The sequence below is a fragment of the Benincasa hispida genome, chromosome 10 (genome assembly GCF_009727055.1).
Source record: "Benincasa hispida cultivar B227 chromosome 10, ASM972705v1, whole genome shotgun sequence".
Taxonomy (NCBI): domain Eukaryota; kingdom Viridiplantae; phylum Streptophyta; class Magnoliopsida; order Cucurbitales; family Cucurbitaceae; genus Benincasa; species Benincasa hispida.
The window spans coordinates 58,887,106-58,904,014 of record NC_052358.1 but is presented as its reverse complement, the minus strand read 5'-3'; the positions used below and the strand labels follow the sequence as shown (position 1 = coordinate 58,904,014).

Below are 16,909 nucleotides of genomic sequence, written 5' to 3'. Positions count from 1 at the left end.
GACATTGCTGAAAATCAACAATGACCCTATTAGTTATCTTTTCCTTAACCCATCACTCAAGCAAATAAATGGATAGAATCCAATCAAATTTAGCAAAATAAGTAATCAAAGAACCCTAAGAAACTATTGATTCAATTTTGCAACGATGCTTCAGAGGTTTAGTGTAACCATCACCGAAGGGTGATCAACTACTCATCTCTAAAATGAGACAATTCTCAGCTAAATCTAATACCAAAATAACTCATATTCCTATAGACTTTCAGATCCCAAAGGTACGTACCAACAGGCTACCGTTGAAAGACAACTGCTGGTAATTAACCTAAGATACCTATCCTTTCTAGGAGTTCACGATGTTCCGAATCCTATGATCAGACCCTTCGAAGGATGGTTGCTCCAGGACAACATGCAGAAAGATCATAGGAATCTCACAATGTGACCTAGGGGCGGAGATTGAGGGATACGTTGTCACGTGTCCCGCTCCTACTTACTATAGACAGTTTCCTCATTTACCTTGTTATCGACCCATACAAACACTTTCTGAAGGGAGGCCGCGCCTTAATGCGACACGAAGCTAAGTATGGATCTTACTTTGTGAATATACACGAAACCGAACTTGATTTTAAATATCTCGTTTCGTAATTTTCTCCCACTAAAGTGTCCTACCGTATTTTTTAAGGGTTTGTTTAACTTAGATCAATCCAGGTAAGTAATCTTTCTAAGTCTATTCTTATTATAACAATTAATATATATATATATATATATATTCTAGGTGAATTGAACTCCTTTAATTAACGTAGTGACAATGTATGCTAACATCAAACTGATTAAATCAACTCAGGTTCCGGGTCAGTTCCCAAGTAGGAGGTGTTCCGTTAACTGTCAACTTAAAACCCCCCCAGCCTTAGCCAGAACTTCACCAGTAGAGTTCCCTTATAATCAAAGTAATGTTTTTCTTACTTAGTTCATTAAAACTATTTTAAAAAACTAAGATAAAAAAATTATAATCCTATTAGAAGTTGATCTTAGGTTTAATTAATTTTAAATATTTTAAAATTAATTTATGAACCTTATGACCCTATATTTGCATGCAATTCTTGATTATAGATAGACAGTTTCTAATCATTAATAAAAAAAAAAATAATTAATGATTAGCCCTATAATCATGTTGTTCTATGGTTTTAATTAATAAACAAACCATATAACATGCATTGCATAATTTCATATAACAATTACATTAACACTATGGATGTGACATGCTCAATGCATACTGATTTTCATATAAAAAATATAACACTTTATATTAATGCAAATATGAAAATCAATTAAGCATGCTCAAAACTTATAATAGATATAACTCTTTATATTTATCTAAGTAATTACATGCTTCATGCTTTGTTAATTTCAAAAAACATATATATAACAATTATATTAATAAAGAACTTAACCTACCATGCCTAAGCTATATATTATAACATCTATAATATAAAAATGCATGAATATGTTTAACCTAAGGTAGGATTATATCTAAATGACATCTATAAAGCATTTAAATAGCTAATGAACTGGTAATTGCTAGGATAAAATTAAAGCAAAAGATTACATTAATTTTACTAATTTTATCCTAAGTAGTCTTCAACCACATCCGAACCGGACTAGAAGAACTCAAACCATGAACAAAACTTTCAAAAACAGGCCAAAACAACTTGAACCGGACTGAAAAAACGTTGAACTAGCCGATAATCGGTCAACCAGGCACAAAAGTCAAAGAACTGGCTGAATCATTGTGAACCGCGTCCTAGACTGAGTTGAACCGGATGAACCGGGTCGAATTATGCCCGCGAGATCGAACCGACAGAATGAACCATGCCTTTTGATGTCACACTGGCGTCATTCGTGACATCGAAGTCAGCAACCGAACCGGATGAACTTCGAACCGGGCGAGCCTCGAACCGAACCGCACGAACCGTTGAGCTGATGTCATGCTAATGTCAGCCGGCATTAGATGCTGACATCAGCCCTTCTTATTTTAGTTGCCGCCGCCGTTTTCCGATTTTTCCCTTTTTTTTCCTCGAATTGGGGTATTCCTCCATTTTTGGCCAAAATGGATCCCGATCTTCATCGATCTTCAACCTAATTCTAGACATGGACTCTCTGACTCAATTTACATTAAATGCCCAAAACGCAGGGGCCCTTAAATGATTAAATCACATAAAAAATATAAATCTATGGCCAATTAAACCCAACTAATTCACAGCAAACCAAAAACATTCATAATGCATTTAATCCTACCTATAACCAATGCAAAATTAAAATTGATATTAAAACAGAGAAATCTTTAATACTAATTGCAGGGATTAAAGCCCCGCGCAGCCGAAAAAATCAGATCTAACTCTAATTTAATATCGAACAAAGATAGCATTGGAAAATAAACCTAAGCTAATCATACATTTTAAAAAAAATAAAGAAAGAGAGAATTTCTTACCTTTAGACGTCTTGATCAAAACAATTCCCAAAAGACATTCACTGTTATCCTCTGATGCATTTAATGAGGTGGGAGGGTGGGATCCCCTCTTCTTGGTTTTTGAAAAAAAAAAAAAAAGAAAGATTCACAGAGAACTCTGTGCTCAGGAGAGGTTTTTTTTTTTTTTATTTTCATTAAAACCACACTGTGTGCGTGAGAGTCAAAGGCCCTCTCCCCATAAAAAACGCAACTCCCCATAATTTTCTTTTTTATTTAACTTTATTATTATTATAATTATTAATTAAAATAAAAAACCTAATTTTTATTTATTTTGATTAATTAAATAATAATAAATATATTTGATTTAACTAAATAAATTTATTTAATTTAATTTATTAAAAAATAAATTATAAATTTATTAATTAATCAAATTAATTAATAATAATTAAATAAAATATGTTTTAGAATCATATTCTAATACATCCCTCTCACATAACTTATAGTTTCAATTCAATCAATTTAATCATATCATATTTAATTAAATATAATTAAATTAAAATAATTAATTCTCAAATTAATTAATCATTAAGTTAAATATTACATATTTAATTTAACATTATAATTGAATCACATTCAATTATCTTTCTCACATATAATCTATAGTTTTGTTGTGCGTCTTATGCCCATTATTTTATAGTTTTAATATGAAATTAGTTCATATTACATTTAATATTTGAGTTCCTTCAACAATATAATTCTCCCATAAATTAATTTTTAAATCAAATTCAAAAATAAATTTATATCATAAAGTTTAATTAAATTATAAACTTTATATTATAATGTATCAACATACATTATATTATTTTTCCTTTACTAGTTTGAACAATTTAAATTACTTTAATTTTCTCAATACCCTTTTGTGAGCTACAGTGAGACCTAATGGACCTAAGACCAGAAGCTCCAACCATATTAGATTAATTCGCTAAACTCATTAATCGAGTTAATCAATATTCGTTAACTGTGGGTACACTTCATTATAGACTCACAGTTGCTCTATTCTCACGGTAGATACACTATTACAAAATCTACATTACTCGACACTTGCAATTTTTAATTACTTGATGTTTCTTTGAAAAAAAATGTCAAGTAATGACCTTTTAGAAAAGAAAATGTTAAGTAAAAAAGCTAAAAACAGAAATTGATGGAATATCTTAGATATATTCATGTGATTTGACACGTTTTTTGTGTCAAGTAATATAAGGTCTTACTTGACACGGTTCTCGTGTCAAGTATAAGAAGTTTTAAATTGACATATTTTTTCGTGTCAAGTAAAATATAAAAATAATATTTTTTAATATTTATTTTTTTCCCTCCCTCCCCCATTTTCATTTCCCTCTCAAATTTGATCTCTCCTACAAAAATTATTATTTTAAAGTTAAATGCCATAGACCAAAATTATTATTTTCAAATTGGAAGGGGACGGGTTGCTTTTAGAGACTTGGGGGGGAAAGGAATTTAATAGACTGAAATGAAAAAGGAAAAAAAAAATAATAAAATAAAATAAAGTAAATATGTTATTATATTATATTATATTATATTATATTATATTATATTTTTTTCCTTTTCTTTTCTTTCTTTTTTTCTTTTTTTCTTTTTTTTTCCCTCTCCTTATCTCGTTTCACCTTACCCGTCGAGACCTCCCCCCCAATCTTCATCTTCTTCATCCGCCGCCCAACCCCTTCACGCCGCTCGTTGCCCTTCACTACTGTCGCCGATTGTCAAACCCATGCCGTCAGTTTCGTCGATGGCAGCTTCCATCATGCAAAGGGACGCCCCTAGTTCCATCACCGTCAGTTTCTTCGCTACGTCCCTCTAGCGCTCACACCCGAAGGTCGTTCGACGCCTTCTTCACTGGTCAAATCAGCGTCGCAGGTAAGTCCACCGAGCTGCCTTCAATCAGTTCCACCACCAAGTCCGTTCACGTCAGTCATCGTTATTCGTCTTAGACCCGCCAGATCCGACATCCAGCCATTGTTCTCCTTGGTTTCGCCAATCACCACCATCGGGAACTCCACGACTGGTGGGGGATCTAGTGGGTAAAGAGATTCATGAATTTTTTTTTTGGTTTTCTTTGGTTAATTTTGATTACCCACTTGATTTTGGTTTGGATTTTAATTTACCCATTATGGTTGGATGCTAGATTTGGAGGTTTGAAGGTTTTGAGATACTGTCCAACGGGTCGAAGGTTGTTTTGGTGTGTCATAAGTTATTTTCCAGCAGATTTGAAGTTGTTTCAAAGGATTTTAGTGAGTAAGAAGGTTTTGAAACCCTTTTTGGTTGATTGTTATTGCTAGAAATTGGTTATGTGAGCTTTAATTGTGACTTATGCATAGGTTCGAGTTCATTGGTGAAGTAATAAAGCAGATTTGAATTTTAGCCTAATTTTTGGGTAAGTCGTGTAAGTTTGGAATGATTGGTTTGTTGGATTTGGGCTTAAAAGTTAAAAGTGATTTTTGATTTGTGTTCTATGATTTTTGAAGTGTTGGAAAGAGTTGAGTTGTTGTCCAAATAGATTTGAGATCAATCTTTGTAAGGTTTTGGTAAGTTTGGAGGTTAGATTAATAGTTCTTCGTTACTTATTGAAGTATTGGTTAAATAATTGAGTTATTTTCAATTTTTGATGTTCAATTCAAAGATTTCAAGGGGTTGAAAGCAAAGCTAATGATGTTTGGACGTTTTGATAGGTATTGAGGCCTTGAAACTCTTTTGGAATTGTTACATAGTTGCTGGAATTTGCATTTTGTAACCATTATTATTGAACTTTTCGTAGGTTGGATTACTTTGTTGTAGTTTTGAAGTGGCATTCGAATGATGTTTATTTAATGAATCTGTATGATATATGTATTAATTATTGGCTTTGTATTGTAGCGTCTTTTACAAGTGGGAACTGTCGAATGTAGGTATTACGTTATGAGATATACACGAGAAATCGTGACTAAAGAGAAGAATATTATAACAGATGTGGTATGTCTTTAAACTACTTATATATATTGTAATATTATAGATGGTGTAAATAGTAAATAAATATGTATATCTCACTTTCTATGTTTTATAGATTGATACGAGGAGCTTGTACTCGTAACTTGAATTCGATGAAGTACGCGTGGAATGGGCTGAATATTTAGGTCGCTATATCTGATGGACTTCCTATAAATTGTGTATGTGGCTACATGGGAATGCTCAAAACTTTTTTTATGTAAATGTTTTGTTAAACCATTATAGGTTATATACTTCAAAGAAATGTGTGGTGGAGGATAGAACTTTAATCATGTGATTTTTGGAATACATAGCACATATAGATTGGTCGTACAATTATGGAATTATCATATATTGGGGTGGGTTGATAGAGTATATACTGTTGTACGATTCGTCTTGTAAATTTTGGAATTGTTCATATAGACATGAGTAATAGAAGAATGGAATTGTTTATTTTAGTATTCTCAATTGATGAAATATATGTAGAACTGTTTAGTTGATGAAATTGTCTTATTGGAACAAATATAATGCAGGAAATGAGAAATGGAAATAAAATTTGAATGTTTAATTTGGAAAAAAACAAGCATAGATGACATTGGAAATGTGTCAAAAATTAGATTACTTGACCATTATTTTGTGTCAAGATAAAAATATATTTGACAAATAAAAAATGTGAAGAGTAATGACAATAATAAATGTCAAGAATTAATACACTTGACATGTCATTAGTGTCAAGTGTATTATTTCTCTTGACGTTTTTACAGTATCAAGTTATGATATTATACTTGACAATCGAATAGACGGCGCTTTTATTAGCATTAAGTATACCCTCTACTTGACATTGGAAAAACATCAAGTAATCCAATTTCTGTAGTAGTAATATATTTTTGTGTCCACAGATATGACCAATAACAGCAAGTTAGTTCTTCATGAGTGTTCATAACACCAGTTGGGTCAAATTACCATTTTACTCCTAGGTTACTTCTACATCATTAAGTACCAATGTTCCTCTAATGAACAACCTGTTTGTGGTCCAACCAATAAACAAAGATCCCTCTTATGCCAATGAGAGGGTAGTGCCCTATGTTCAAGACCCAAAAACACTACTTAAGGGAACACTCATCTACTTTCCTAAAGCAGGAAAGGAGTGTATGTTCCTAGCTATCCACTCAGTTTTGTCCTCAAAATGGTAGGCCTTTGAGTCAGCGAGCCAGCCACTCTCACCCATACAAATAAAAACACCATTCCTTGTGAACAGAAGTTCATAACTCACTCAGGATTGAGACTAAATTGTCTAGGTCATCCTAGTGAAATAGAAACCTAACTAGTCAACGATGTTATAGCTAGGGGTTACTATTTCGCGGACCGGTCTCATGCAAACTCATTGCATGGGATACTTTCACTTTGTCTCCTACACGAAAACGTTGAATCATTGTGTTTGTGTCAAAAACAAAGTGGATCGTATCCATAGTATTACTGGATAAGGTACCCAACCTTATCCCTATATTATAGACCCTTTAGGTTGTATCTTGAACAGTGATCCACGTATGTCTCCACATACAGCTCAAGACTCATACAACTCAGGATGTTAGTTTATTGGATTAGAGTTATTTAGGCATGATTAACATAATATAAACAATAATGATTTATTAAAAAAACATCAATAATAATTAATTAATGAACATTCCAAAGTTACATTTACTATCTACGAGTTTTAGGGCATAAAACTCAACAATATTTGTGTCCACTTGATTTAACCATAATTAGTAAGTCGACCCTTCACAGGTTGTTCGAAATAACGGCTGGCTCAAATGCTGTTTTACCCCCAAAATTACGTCTTGCTCCTTAAGTTCCACTGATACTTTAATGAACAATTGGTTTGTGATCCAATCACTAAATTGGATCCCTCTCGGGCTAATGAGAGGGTGGCCTCTTGTTGAAGACCTAGATTCAGCACTTAAGAGAACAACCTTCCTTCTATCCCTAAATTGGGTAGGCGTGAATTTCTTCTTGCAGAACTATATCCCCAACCATCTATCCGATCTTATCCAAAAAATGGGAGACTTATTGAGTAATGATGTTGGACTACTCTTACCTATGCAGACAAAGGATAATCCCGAATAAACAGGAGTTCATAATTAGCTCAGGATTAAGATCGAGTTACTTAAGTCATCTAAGCGAAATAGTCAGTCTTAAATAGTAAATATCATTATAAAGTAAGAGTGACTTATTTATTGGTTCGATCTTACGCAAACTCATTGCATAGGACGCCCCCACTGCTCATGTCAATACATGAACGAATCAGGATTACTTTGTTTGTAGCACCTTACAATAAATTGTAACAACTACGGAGTGGCCGCATCCAATAGTATTACTAGAATAAGACACCAAACCTTATTAATATACTATAGATCATTTTGACTAATTACTTGAACCTGATCTACTTTTATGTCTCCACATAAAGTTCAAGTATTCATATAATAGTCATGAATCTTAGTTTATTGGACTTAGTCTTTACAAGTGCAATTTACAAATTCAATAACAACTTTATTGAAGAAATGTTAAATAACATCTTTATTGATAATAAAAATGTTTAACTCTACAAACTGCGAGTTTAAAGACATACAACTCTACAAAAACATTAATTTTATATCTTATTAACTCCTTACACTGTGAACCTGATTCATAATTCTTTACTTCTCATTATTTCACTCTTTGTTCCAAACTAACCCCCTAACTATTTAAAGAAAGAGAAAAAGGAATAATAAAACCTATCTTATTACATCTCTCTTTGTCAATCAGACGCCAAGGTTGAGTCATATCGAAAGAGTTGTTTGAAATTATAAGGCTTAACAATTTCATCACCTCCAGTCCACATCTGTTTTGCAAGCTGCTCGTATGCCTTTTCGGTGGGATGATAAAAATCGAAGAACAAATAGTCTTGGAGATTTGTTGAGTGAGAATATGGTTTAGGCCCAAAATCTTTTCCACAATTATAATACCCTCTAAACTCCTCACTCCCACAGATGCTGTGTCCACTACCTTGAAACCTTCATCCACAATTTTAACAAGTACATATTAGGAAAATGCCAACCTTAAAATTCACTTTTAATCTAATATTTGTGGAAGTAACAATCCTAAGATTTAATTTGTTACAATAAATTTAGTCCCTATCATCAAAAGATATCGTTTAGAAATTTAATAATTTTTTATAGGTTGAAAAACACTATTCGTCCCTAAACATTCATAGAATTCACAATTTAGTTAGTTGGTAATCATTTTCTCTTTGCACTCTTCAACGTGTAACAATTTGGATAATTTCTTGTCTCAAATATTCCTTAAATTATTTCAAATGGTTACAAATTTATTACAAATTTGAAAGCATAAACTAAAGTAGATAAATAGGGTAAGGAAATTGGTTACCGTATTTGGTAGGGTTTAGTATTCTTTGTAGGAGGAAGGTGTGAGCATCGACGAAAGCGTATTTGAATCCTTTGAGTTGTGTGGCAAGTTTTTGAAGGGCAATGAAAAGCAGGTTGTTGTGAATCCTTGTTATTGAAGAACTCTCTTGGAAATGTTGCTCACTTCTTTTCCATCTCGAATTTGGCAGATAACCCGTTGGAGGCAATGCCATACCCCAAATTTCCTTCCGCCATAATTGTATACTTCCTATATCGCATCAATCACATCAAATTTAAAAACCTAAAAATAAATTTACTTCATTATTTGTTGTCATCAAAAGTTCGTCATGTATTTTCTTTCTTTTCACTTATTCTCAAATTATTTATGAAACAAAATGTTTTTCATTTATTTTTTCCTTTTTGTGTTTTTAACTCAAACATATTAATTCCCAACTCAATTATTAACCTAAAAATTTTGTTAAAACAATTTAGTTCTAAAGTAAGCGTATCGATTATTCTTTTTATTTTTTTCTTCCTATACCCTATGTAGCATGATAAAGGTTTTAAATGTATTAATAAAAATTTGGAAAATTTACGAATATTTTTTAAATAAAGTACAAAATTCAGAAGTGTTTTTTTATAATTTAGCCTACCAGTGTTAATTATATATAGTTTAACCTAATAATATTTAGACATAAGAGCTTACCTTTAGAGCTATCGTTATGTTTCCGATCGCCATGTTGACAAACTGTTCTTGAGCTTCAATGGTTTTGAAGATGTCATAGCTAATGTCTAAAGGATTTAGGTAATCGTTTCCTCCAAAATGGAAGAGAAAAACAGAGTTAGAGAGGAAGCTTTGAGATCTTTCGTTCCCTAGCTTCTTTCTTAGTGATTTCTCCACTCTTTTGAAGAACATCATTTGAGTTTGAAGCCCTATAGCCTGAAAAACCAAACAAATTATGTATTCAATTCAGCAGGAGAAAAAGGAAAATAAATTAGTTGGATTGATCTGATTTGATTGGAACCTTTTTTTGATTTGTCTCGACTAAGGCTCCAGCTCCACCAGATGCAAAATTCACACCATTCGTATAGTTATTATTGTTAGGATCGAAGTATGCTTGAATGAAAGGCATTTGTGCATACTCCGCTGCCAAAATTAAATAAATAAATTTTAGAAGAGTAGTTCTCCAGCCAAATCAAAAAATACAAGGAAATTATTATAATCATGGTCTCGTTTGATAATCATTTAATTTAATAACTGAGTTTTTGAACATTATTTTACCTATAAATTTATTTATTTTGTTACCTAGTTTTTACTAATATTTTAAAAAGCGATGTTTGAAAAACAAAAAATTCAACTATGGTAAGTCAGAGAACAGATAGAAAAAATGTCAAACTATGTAAAAAAAAAAAATAGCAAAAGAAAAAAATATTGATAGATTTCTATCCGCATCTATCAAGAATAGACATCAATAAACTTATATAAACTTCTATCAAAGAAGATTAAAGTTTTGCTATTTTGTGTAATTAATTTTCTTTATTTTTTTATTTTTAAAATTTTTCCAATATATTTTGAAAACATACAAACTATAAACATGTATTATATTTATTATTATTATTATTTTTTTACAAAAGGGGTCGCCTTTCTCTTTATTACTTAGTTTAAAAAATAAGGATTCAAAAAGTTACTCAACTAACATAATCATGGTTAAATTTAGTATATGGATGTATTAGCGATCAACAGATATGTGGTTTGAATTTTTCTACCTTACACACTCAAACACACGCACCATAATCATTGAACTCCAATTGAACAAAAAACCAATTAATTTGAAATGTGGAAATTTGAAGACTAACAGAAGTTTTGAGTATTTAGTTACAAAAGTTAAATGGATATATATTTTTTGGATTAAATTATGGAAACTGTATTTTGTTTTATCGAGTATAGCTCACAACTGACATATAATATGTATTATGAACTCAGAATTTTGTGATTCAAATGCTCTCCTACTTTTATTGTATTAAAAAGAAATAGTTTAACTTTCAAAAATTTAAATAATACGCTCAAACATTAAAAAAAGAAAAGGTTAAATAATACTTTCGTATTAGTTTTAAATGTAAATTGTTCGATACTAAAAAAGAATGTTAGATACAAACAATTATTAGTATGTCATTTAAAAAATAGCTCTAAAATCTTCAAAAGCTGCATTACTGCCTCTTAATTAACTTTTAAAGAAGTTATAAAACTGCCCTTACAGCTTGCATATGGAGAAAAATAATCTGGAGTAATTGCAATGAGTAATAATTATTTTTAGGACTAGTAATTAGAAATGTCTACGGGACGGGAATGGGGAAGGCTTCCCGGTCCCCATCCTCGCTCCCCTATTTCATTTCTCATCCCTTTGAAATTCCCTGCAGGGATTAGGGATTCTCCACGGAAAAATTTCTCCTTTTTTTTAATATATACATTTTTAGCAATTTTGTTAATTCTCAACCAAATAAAATTATATATATTAAATGAGTTATTTCCAATAAATTTAATCCTATAATTTCTAAAAGTTAAAATTTAAATATTACAATATCATAGTTGAACTTTCCATTTAAATACTACAACATTTATGGCTTAAGGTAGAAAGTCTTAAATGTTAAAATAATTTAGAAATGTATTAAAGTACGAAAAGGTTGAAATGAAAATTAGAAAATAATTAACTTTTTATATCACTAAAAAGTATATAAATAAAATAATAATAATAATTAATTATTATTATATAAATATAATTATATAATATATTCATCGGGACAGGGTGGGGACGGAGATGGGGAACATAATCCTCGGCCGGTCCCCGTTTAGCTAATGGGAAAAAAATTATTCTTGCCCCCTCCCTCATTCCCTGTCTAATTAGGGATTGGGCGAGTCCCCGTAGGGTAAATGAATCTCTCGACTAGTAATTAAGTGTATAAACAATATTAATATTTTAAAGAATTGCAAATATAGCAAAATCTATCAGTGTTAGACTCTATTGTGATAGACTTCTATGATGATATAGTCTATCACATATAGACTTCAGGAAATTAAATTGATTATAATTTTGTTATATCTACAAATTCTTTTACATCGTACTATATTTGCTAACTTGTTGGATTGATTGCTATATTTATAATTGCTCCAATTATTTAACTCCACGTCCCATCACCTTCCCTTTTATTTCCCCTCTCCTCATCTAGGTCCTATTGAAATCTCAAAGTAGAGAGGTAAGATTAAGGTTTAAAATGTCGATTTCGAAGAAAATATCAAGGTCTTAATTTTATTGAAATTTCGATGGAAATATTGATAAATTATAGATTTCAATGGATATTTCTAGAGAAATTATAAGAACAAAAAATTAAAAAAAAAACTAAACTTAAATTAGTAAATAAACATTTTATGATTTTTAAACAAGTTAACATATCTAGTATTTACATTATATTTACATTAGTGACATTTTGTTTTTTTTTTTCATAGTCATGAATTTTTCTACGATACAATTGAAATATCGATTCACCACTCATTTCGATATCAAACTCATGCGTAAAAATATCGACATGTCGATGAAAATTTAATTCAATAGAGAATGCACTATTTTAATTAAAACTAAATTTTAAGAAAAGAGAAAAAAGAGAGGTATCTGACCTAAGAAATCTGGTATAATACGACCATCAGAAAAACGGCCGGTTGGGATGGGGAAAAAGGTTTCGCCATAGGGAGGGAAAATGGCCCGACTTTTACGGTTGACGTTGATGCAGTTGTTGTTTCCAACATCCAAATAAGAATCTCCGAACATGAAAAATCAAAAGCGCTTTCCCGAAGACCAAATGCCGGGCCGTTGGATTGTCGGAAAAGCGCTTTGGGCTACTATAATTCCAAACAAGATGAAGGTATAGAAGAACAAGAAGAAGCAAATTCCCAAATTTGAAATCTTCATCTCTTCCTATCCTGTCGGCGAGATTAGCACTCTTGCTCTCTTCTTATAACAACAATTATTGAAGTTTTATGGACAGCCCACAAAACTATTCATAAAATGTGAAGGTAGAAATTAGGGAAATCTTTTGAAAACTAAGTGAGGGTTACTAATCATTTTGTTTTTAGTTTTTTGTTTTTTAAAATTAAGCCTATTACTTCTAAATTTTTTACTATAATTTTCATCTTTTTAAGTACAACACTTAAATTCTTGGCCAAATTCTAAAAATAAAGATTTGGTATAGTTTTAAACCATTGGTAAAAGTAGATAACAAAAGAAGAAATTTGGAGTGGAAATCGTGTCTATATACTTAATTTTTTTAAAAAAAATCATATAGTCACTAAATGGACCCTATCTTTTTAGTTTGTAAAAACTCCATTTGGTTGGTATAAAAACTTAATACAAAATGGATAGCGTCAAAAAAGAATTTATAAGTGGAAATAGTATTTATAAACTTAATTTTTAAAAGATGGAAAACTAAAATTGAAGTAAAATGAGTGAGTAAAGAGATTGATTCTTGGGCTTTTTGTAGATGTGGTAAAATAAGTTAAAAAAATTAGACCCATAGCCCAAATGTATTATTTTTACAAAAATAGAAAAAAAAACAAGTTTAAACCACGTGATACACTATTGATATATACTCGATATACTACTAGTATACACCTGATACACTTAATACACTATTACTATACATTTGATATACTCAATATACTATTGATACACGATTGAAAATGACTAGTTGATTAAGTGTTTTAAAAAAAAATCATAAAAGAGATTTTATTGAAAACAAATTTTCTCTAATTATTCCAAATACGACCAAATTGTCAAAATAAGTGTACTAAACTGAGTGTTAGTGAGCTTTAGATTGAATCTCACTAACCTATTGTACATTTATACTTAAAAATAAAAGAAACATCAATTGAAAAGAAAAAAAAACTACAAAAATTAGAGTGGGTAATAACTCATATTGCTACAAACAAAAGATGCAAAAAATATACAAATTAATGGAAAAAAAATATACAACTAATATACTTTAAATCTCGTTTTAGTTGTCTGATATTGTTAAAAGGGCAAATTTAGAATACGAAATAAACAAAAATTTAAATTTGAGAATTTTGTCATATCTATAATTTTTTATATATTAAAGGTACACATCTAATTATATATATATATATATTTTTGCCACCCATGGTGAATTCTCTTGAGTTTTTGTCTTATTTTTAATGTCATTAAAATATAGATCAAATAAATTCAAAACACGTTTCTAATAAATTTAATTAAGCAATTAATTTCTATAAGATACTTCTTAAAAATTTGCCATCCACATCTACGATATCTTATTGGATTCTAGACGGATATCTTAAAAATTTGGTCCTTATTGCTTTGTGAAGATTAAATTTCTAACATCATAGGACTGATGGAATACGCTGACAAGAAATTTGGTTGAAGTATGGTCACAGCTAACTGTTGAAGCAATAAAAGTTAGGTTAAAAATACTTTTCGCCTGGTCCCAAAAAAAGAAATAATAATAATAAAAAAATAAAAAACTTTTCGCCTAAAATATATCTTATTCCAATATTACATAGGTCAAGTTGATGTGTTTACTTTCAAATCCTATTTCCTAGATTATGATAAATATGAAGCTGATAAGTATAAATCTTAGGGCCGGTTTGAGGACTCAAGTTGAGAAGATATATCATGTGGATGACTTACATCTCACCGTTTGGGTCACCAACATCCCAAAACATCCCAAATACCCACATCTGATATCCCACATCCCCACAGTATTAGGTTTTGCTCACCGATATCGCAACTCATCTTCCCACATCACTCGTCTTCCCACCCTCTGCCTGACATTTTGGTTCTCTCATTTCTCTCTCCTCAAACATTTTTCAGCATTGGTTCTTCCATGGAGAAGGGTTTCCTTTCTCCAATCTAATGCATGATCAGTGGGTGTTCGATTTCGAGTTTAGTGAGGGTTTCCTTTTTCAGATCTGTTGATTCTTTCGTTCTTTCTTTTTCTCACCCTCTGAAATCACTTCAATTCCTTGTCGTTGGTTCTTCCATGGAGAAAGGTTGAAGGAACTCTTATCAAAGAGGACCTATGAGTGGGAGCAAGATCGTTCCAAATTTATTGTGATAGAAATATCGCATTCACAAACATACAACAAGTTATGCATCTATTAACAAATTATGGCATGCTTTTAACAATTAAATAACAAAGGACAAGAGATTTACCTTTGAAGAACTTTTTTTCCCTTGATTTCTCGCTCTCGTCAATATCAGCAACTCTCGTTATTGCTGTGAACGCCAAGTCAATCGTCCACCAAATCTTGCTATCGCTTACCACCGAACGATCTTCTACACAACACGCAACAAGGAGGACACCACCACTCAGTAACCTCGGTATTCTCGAGTGAGAATCTAGGAGGTGTGAGCTCTGTTGGATTTGGTAGAGGGAAAGAAGGAAAGAACGATCGCACGCAACGACCAAGCAAGTGGGAGAGGTTTAAGTCTATCGTATAGACTGGTGCTTGATTGTTTAGTAAAAGGTACACAACCATTTAGGTAATCGGGGCTGATCATTTAGACGATCGCTTAAGAAATCTCGCTCTCGTGCACGATCGTTTAGAAAAAACTATACGATCGTTTAGGTCGACTATGCGTGTACACGACCGTTTAGAAAAACTTGAGCTATCGTGTATGCTGTCGTTAGTTAGAGGATGGGCAATAATACAAATATCAAGCGATTGTTCGATCTCTTTGCAAAATGAAAACTATTTTCATTTTATCCTTCAGTTATGAAAACTGAATACAACCTCCCACATTCACGTACGGTTATGGAGAAAAAAACCACCAACAATTATCTCATAATTATTTAATTATAAATAAATGTAATCAAATTATATTTAACCTATAGTTTTAATATCACATATCATAGCAACATATAAACCACAGTCATTTCTCTCTCCACTGGAATATAATTCATATTATATCATTTTCCTCCAATTAATATATCTCATACATCATGTCAACCATATCATATATAATTGACCAGTTTAATCATAACATATATAATCAACTCCCTCTTGCCAATTTGAACACTTCAAACTGACCCAAAAACTGATTCTCAAACCACATCCATTGAGGTACCAAGGGGACCTTATGGACGTGTGGCTTGAAGCTCCAACGGTACGTGAATAGCTGACTAAACTCTTTAGCTACGAGATCCACCATCCGTTAACTGCCAGGCATTCCACTAGAGACTGACAGTTGTACTCTTTTCACACAGATATATTTTTGTGTCCATAAGATATAACCAATCAACAGTACGATAACCCTTCACAGATGCTCATAAGTACAGCTGGGCCAATTAACTGTTTTGCCCCTGTAGTTACATCTAACTCCTTCAGTACCACTTATCCCTCTAATGAAGAATACAACATAGTCCTACTATGTGTGGAAACCTCTCGGTCCATGAGAAGGTGTGTGGTGCCACATCGTTCAAGTCCTGAAATCAGTCCTTAAGGGAACAATCTATCTACTTACCCTTACTTCGAGGAATGAGTGAATTCCATCTTGTGTAGTTGAGTTCCCAACTCCTAGATCAGACGAATCCCTAAAGTGATAAGTTTGAGTCGGCAATTTGGCCACTCGCACCCATGTAAATCAAAGGATCACCTTCAAAGGCAAGGGTTCTCAACTCACTCAGGATTAAGGTCATGCTAACTATGGTCATCCTAGTGAAGTGAAGTCTTTGTCATGAATGACATTATATAATAAGACTATAACACTTCGTGGTCTGGCCTTATACAAACTATTTTGTATAGGACGCTCCTACTCGCATGTCCACATGAATGATTAAGATCAGACCATTTATAGCAAGTCATAACACTTGTAACTCTTCTCCAAAGTGGGCCGCATCTGTAGTGTCACAAGGATAAGGTTTCCCTCATTTATCCATATACTATAGACCATTTTGGTTATCATTTAAGGCATGATCCACCTGTATG

The 16,909-nt window shown here is 31.8% G+C and overlaps 1 long non-coding RNA gene and 1 pseudogene across 3 annotated transcripts; one reads left to right on the top strand and one right to left on the bottom strand.

Annotated features, from left to right (window-relative positions):
- Nucleotides 1–4,092: 4,092 nt before the first annotated feature.
- LOC120088874 lies at nucleotides 4,093–5,958 on the top strand. 3 transcript variants are annotated; one of them, XR_005485057.1, is made up of 3 exons: nucleotides 4,093–4,553; nucleotides 4,662–5,485; nucleotides 5,577–5,958. It is a non-coding gene; the product is annotated as an uncharacterized LOC120088874 (long non-coding RNA). The 3 variants fall into 3 exon arrangements; XR_005485056.1 differs by having other exon boundaries at nucleotides 4,093–4,557; XR_005485055.1 differs by having other exon boundaries at nucleotides 4,093–5,485.
- A 2,333-nt stretch (nucleotides 5,959–8,291) lies between these two features.
- Nucleotides 8,292–12,860, bottom strand: LOC120089160 (annotated as a pseudogene).
- Between the last annotated feature and the right edge of the window lie 4,049 nt (nucleotides 12,861–16,909).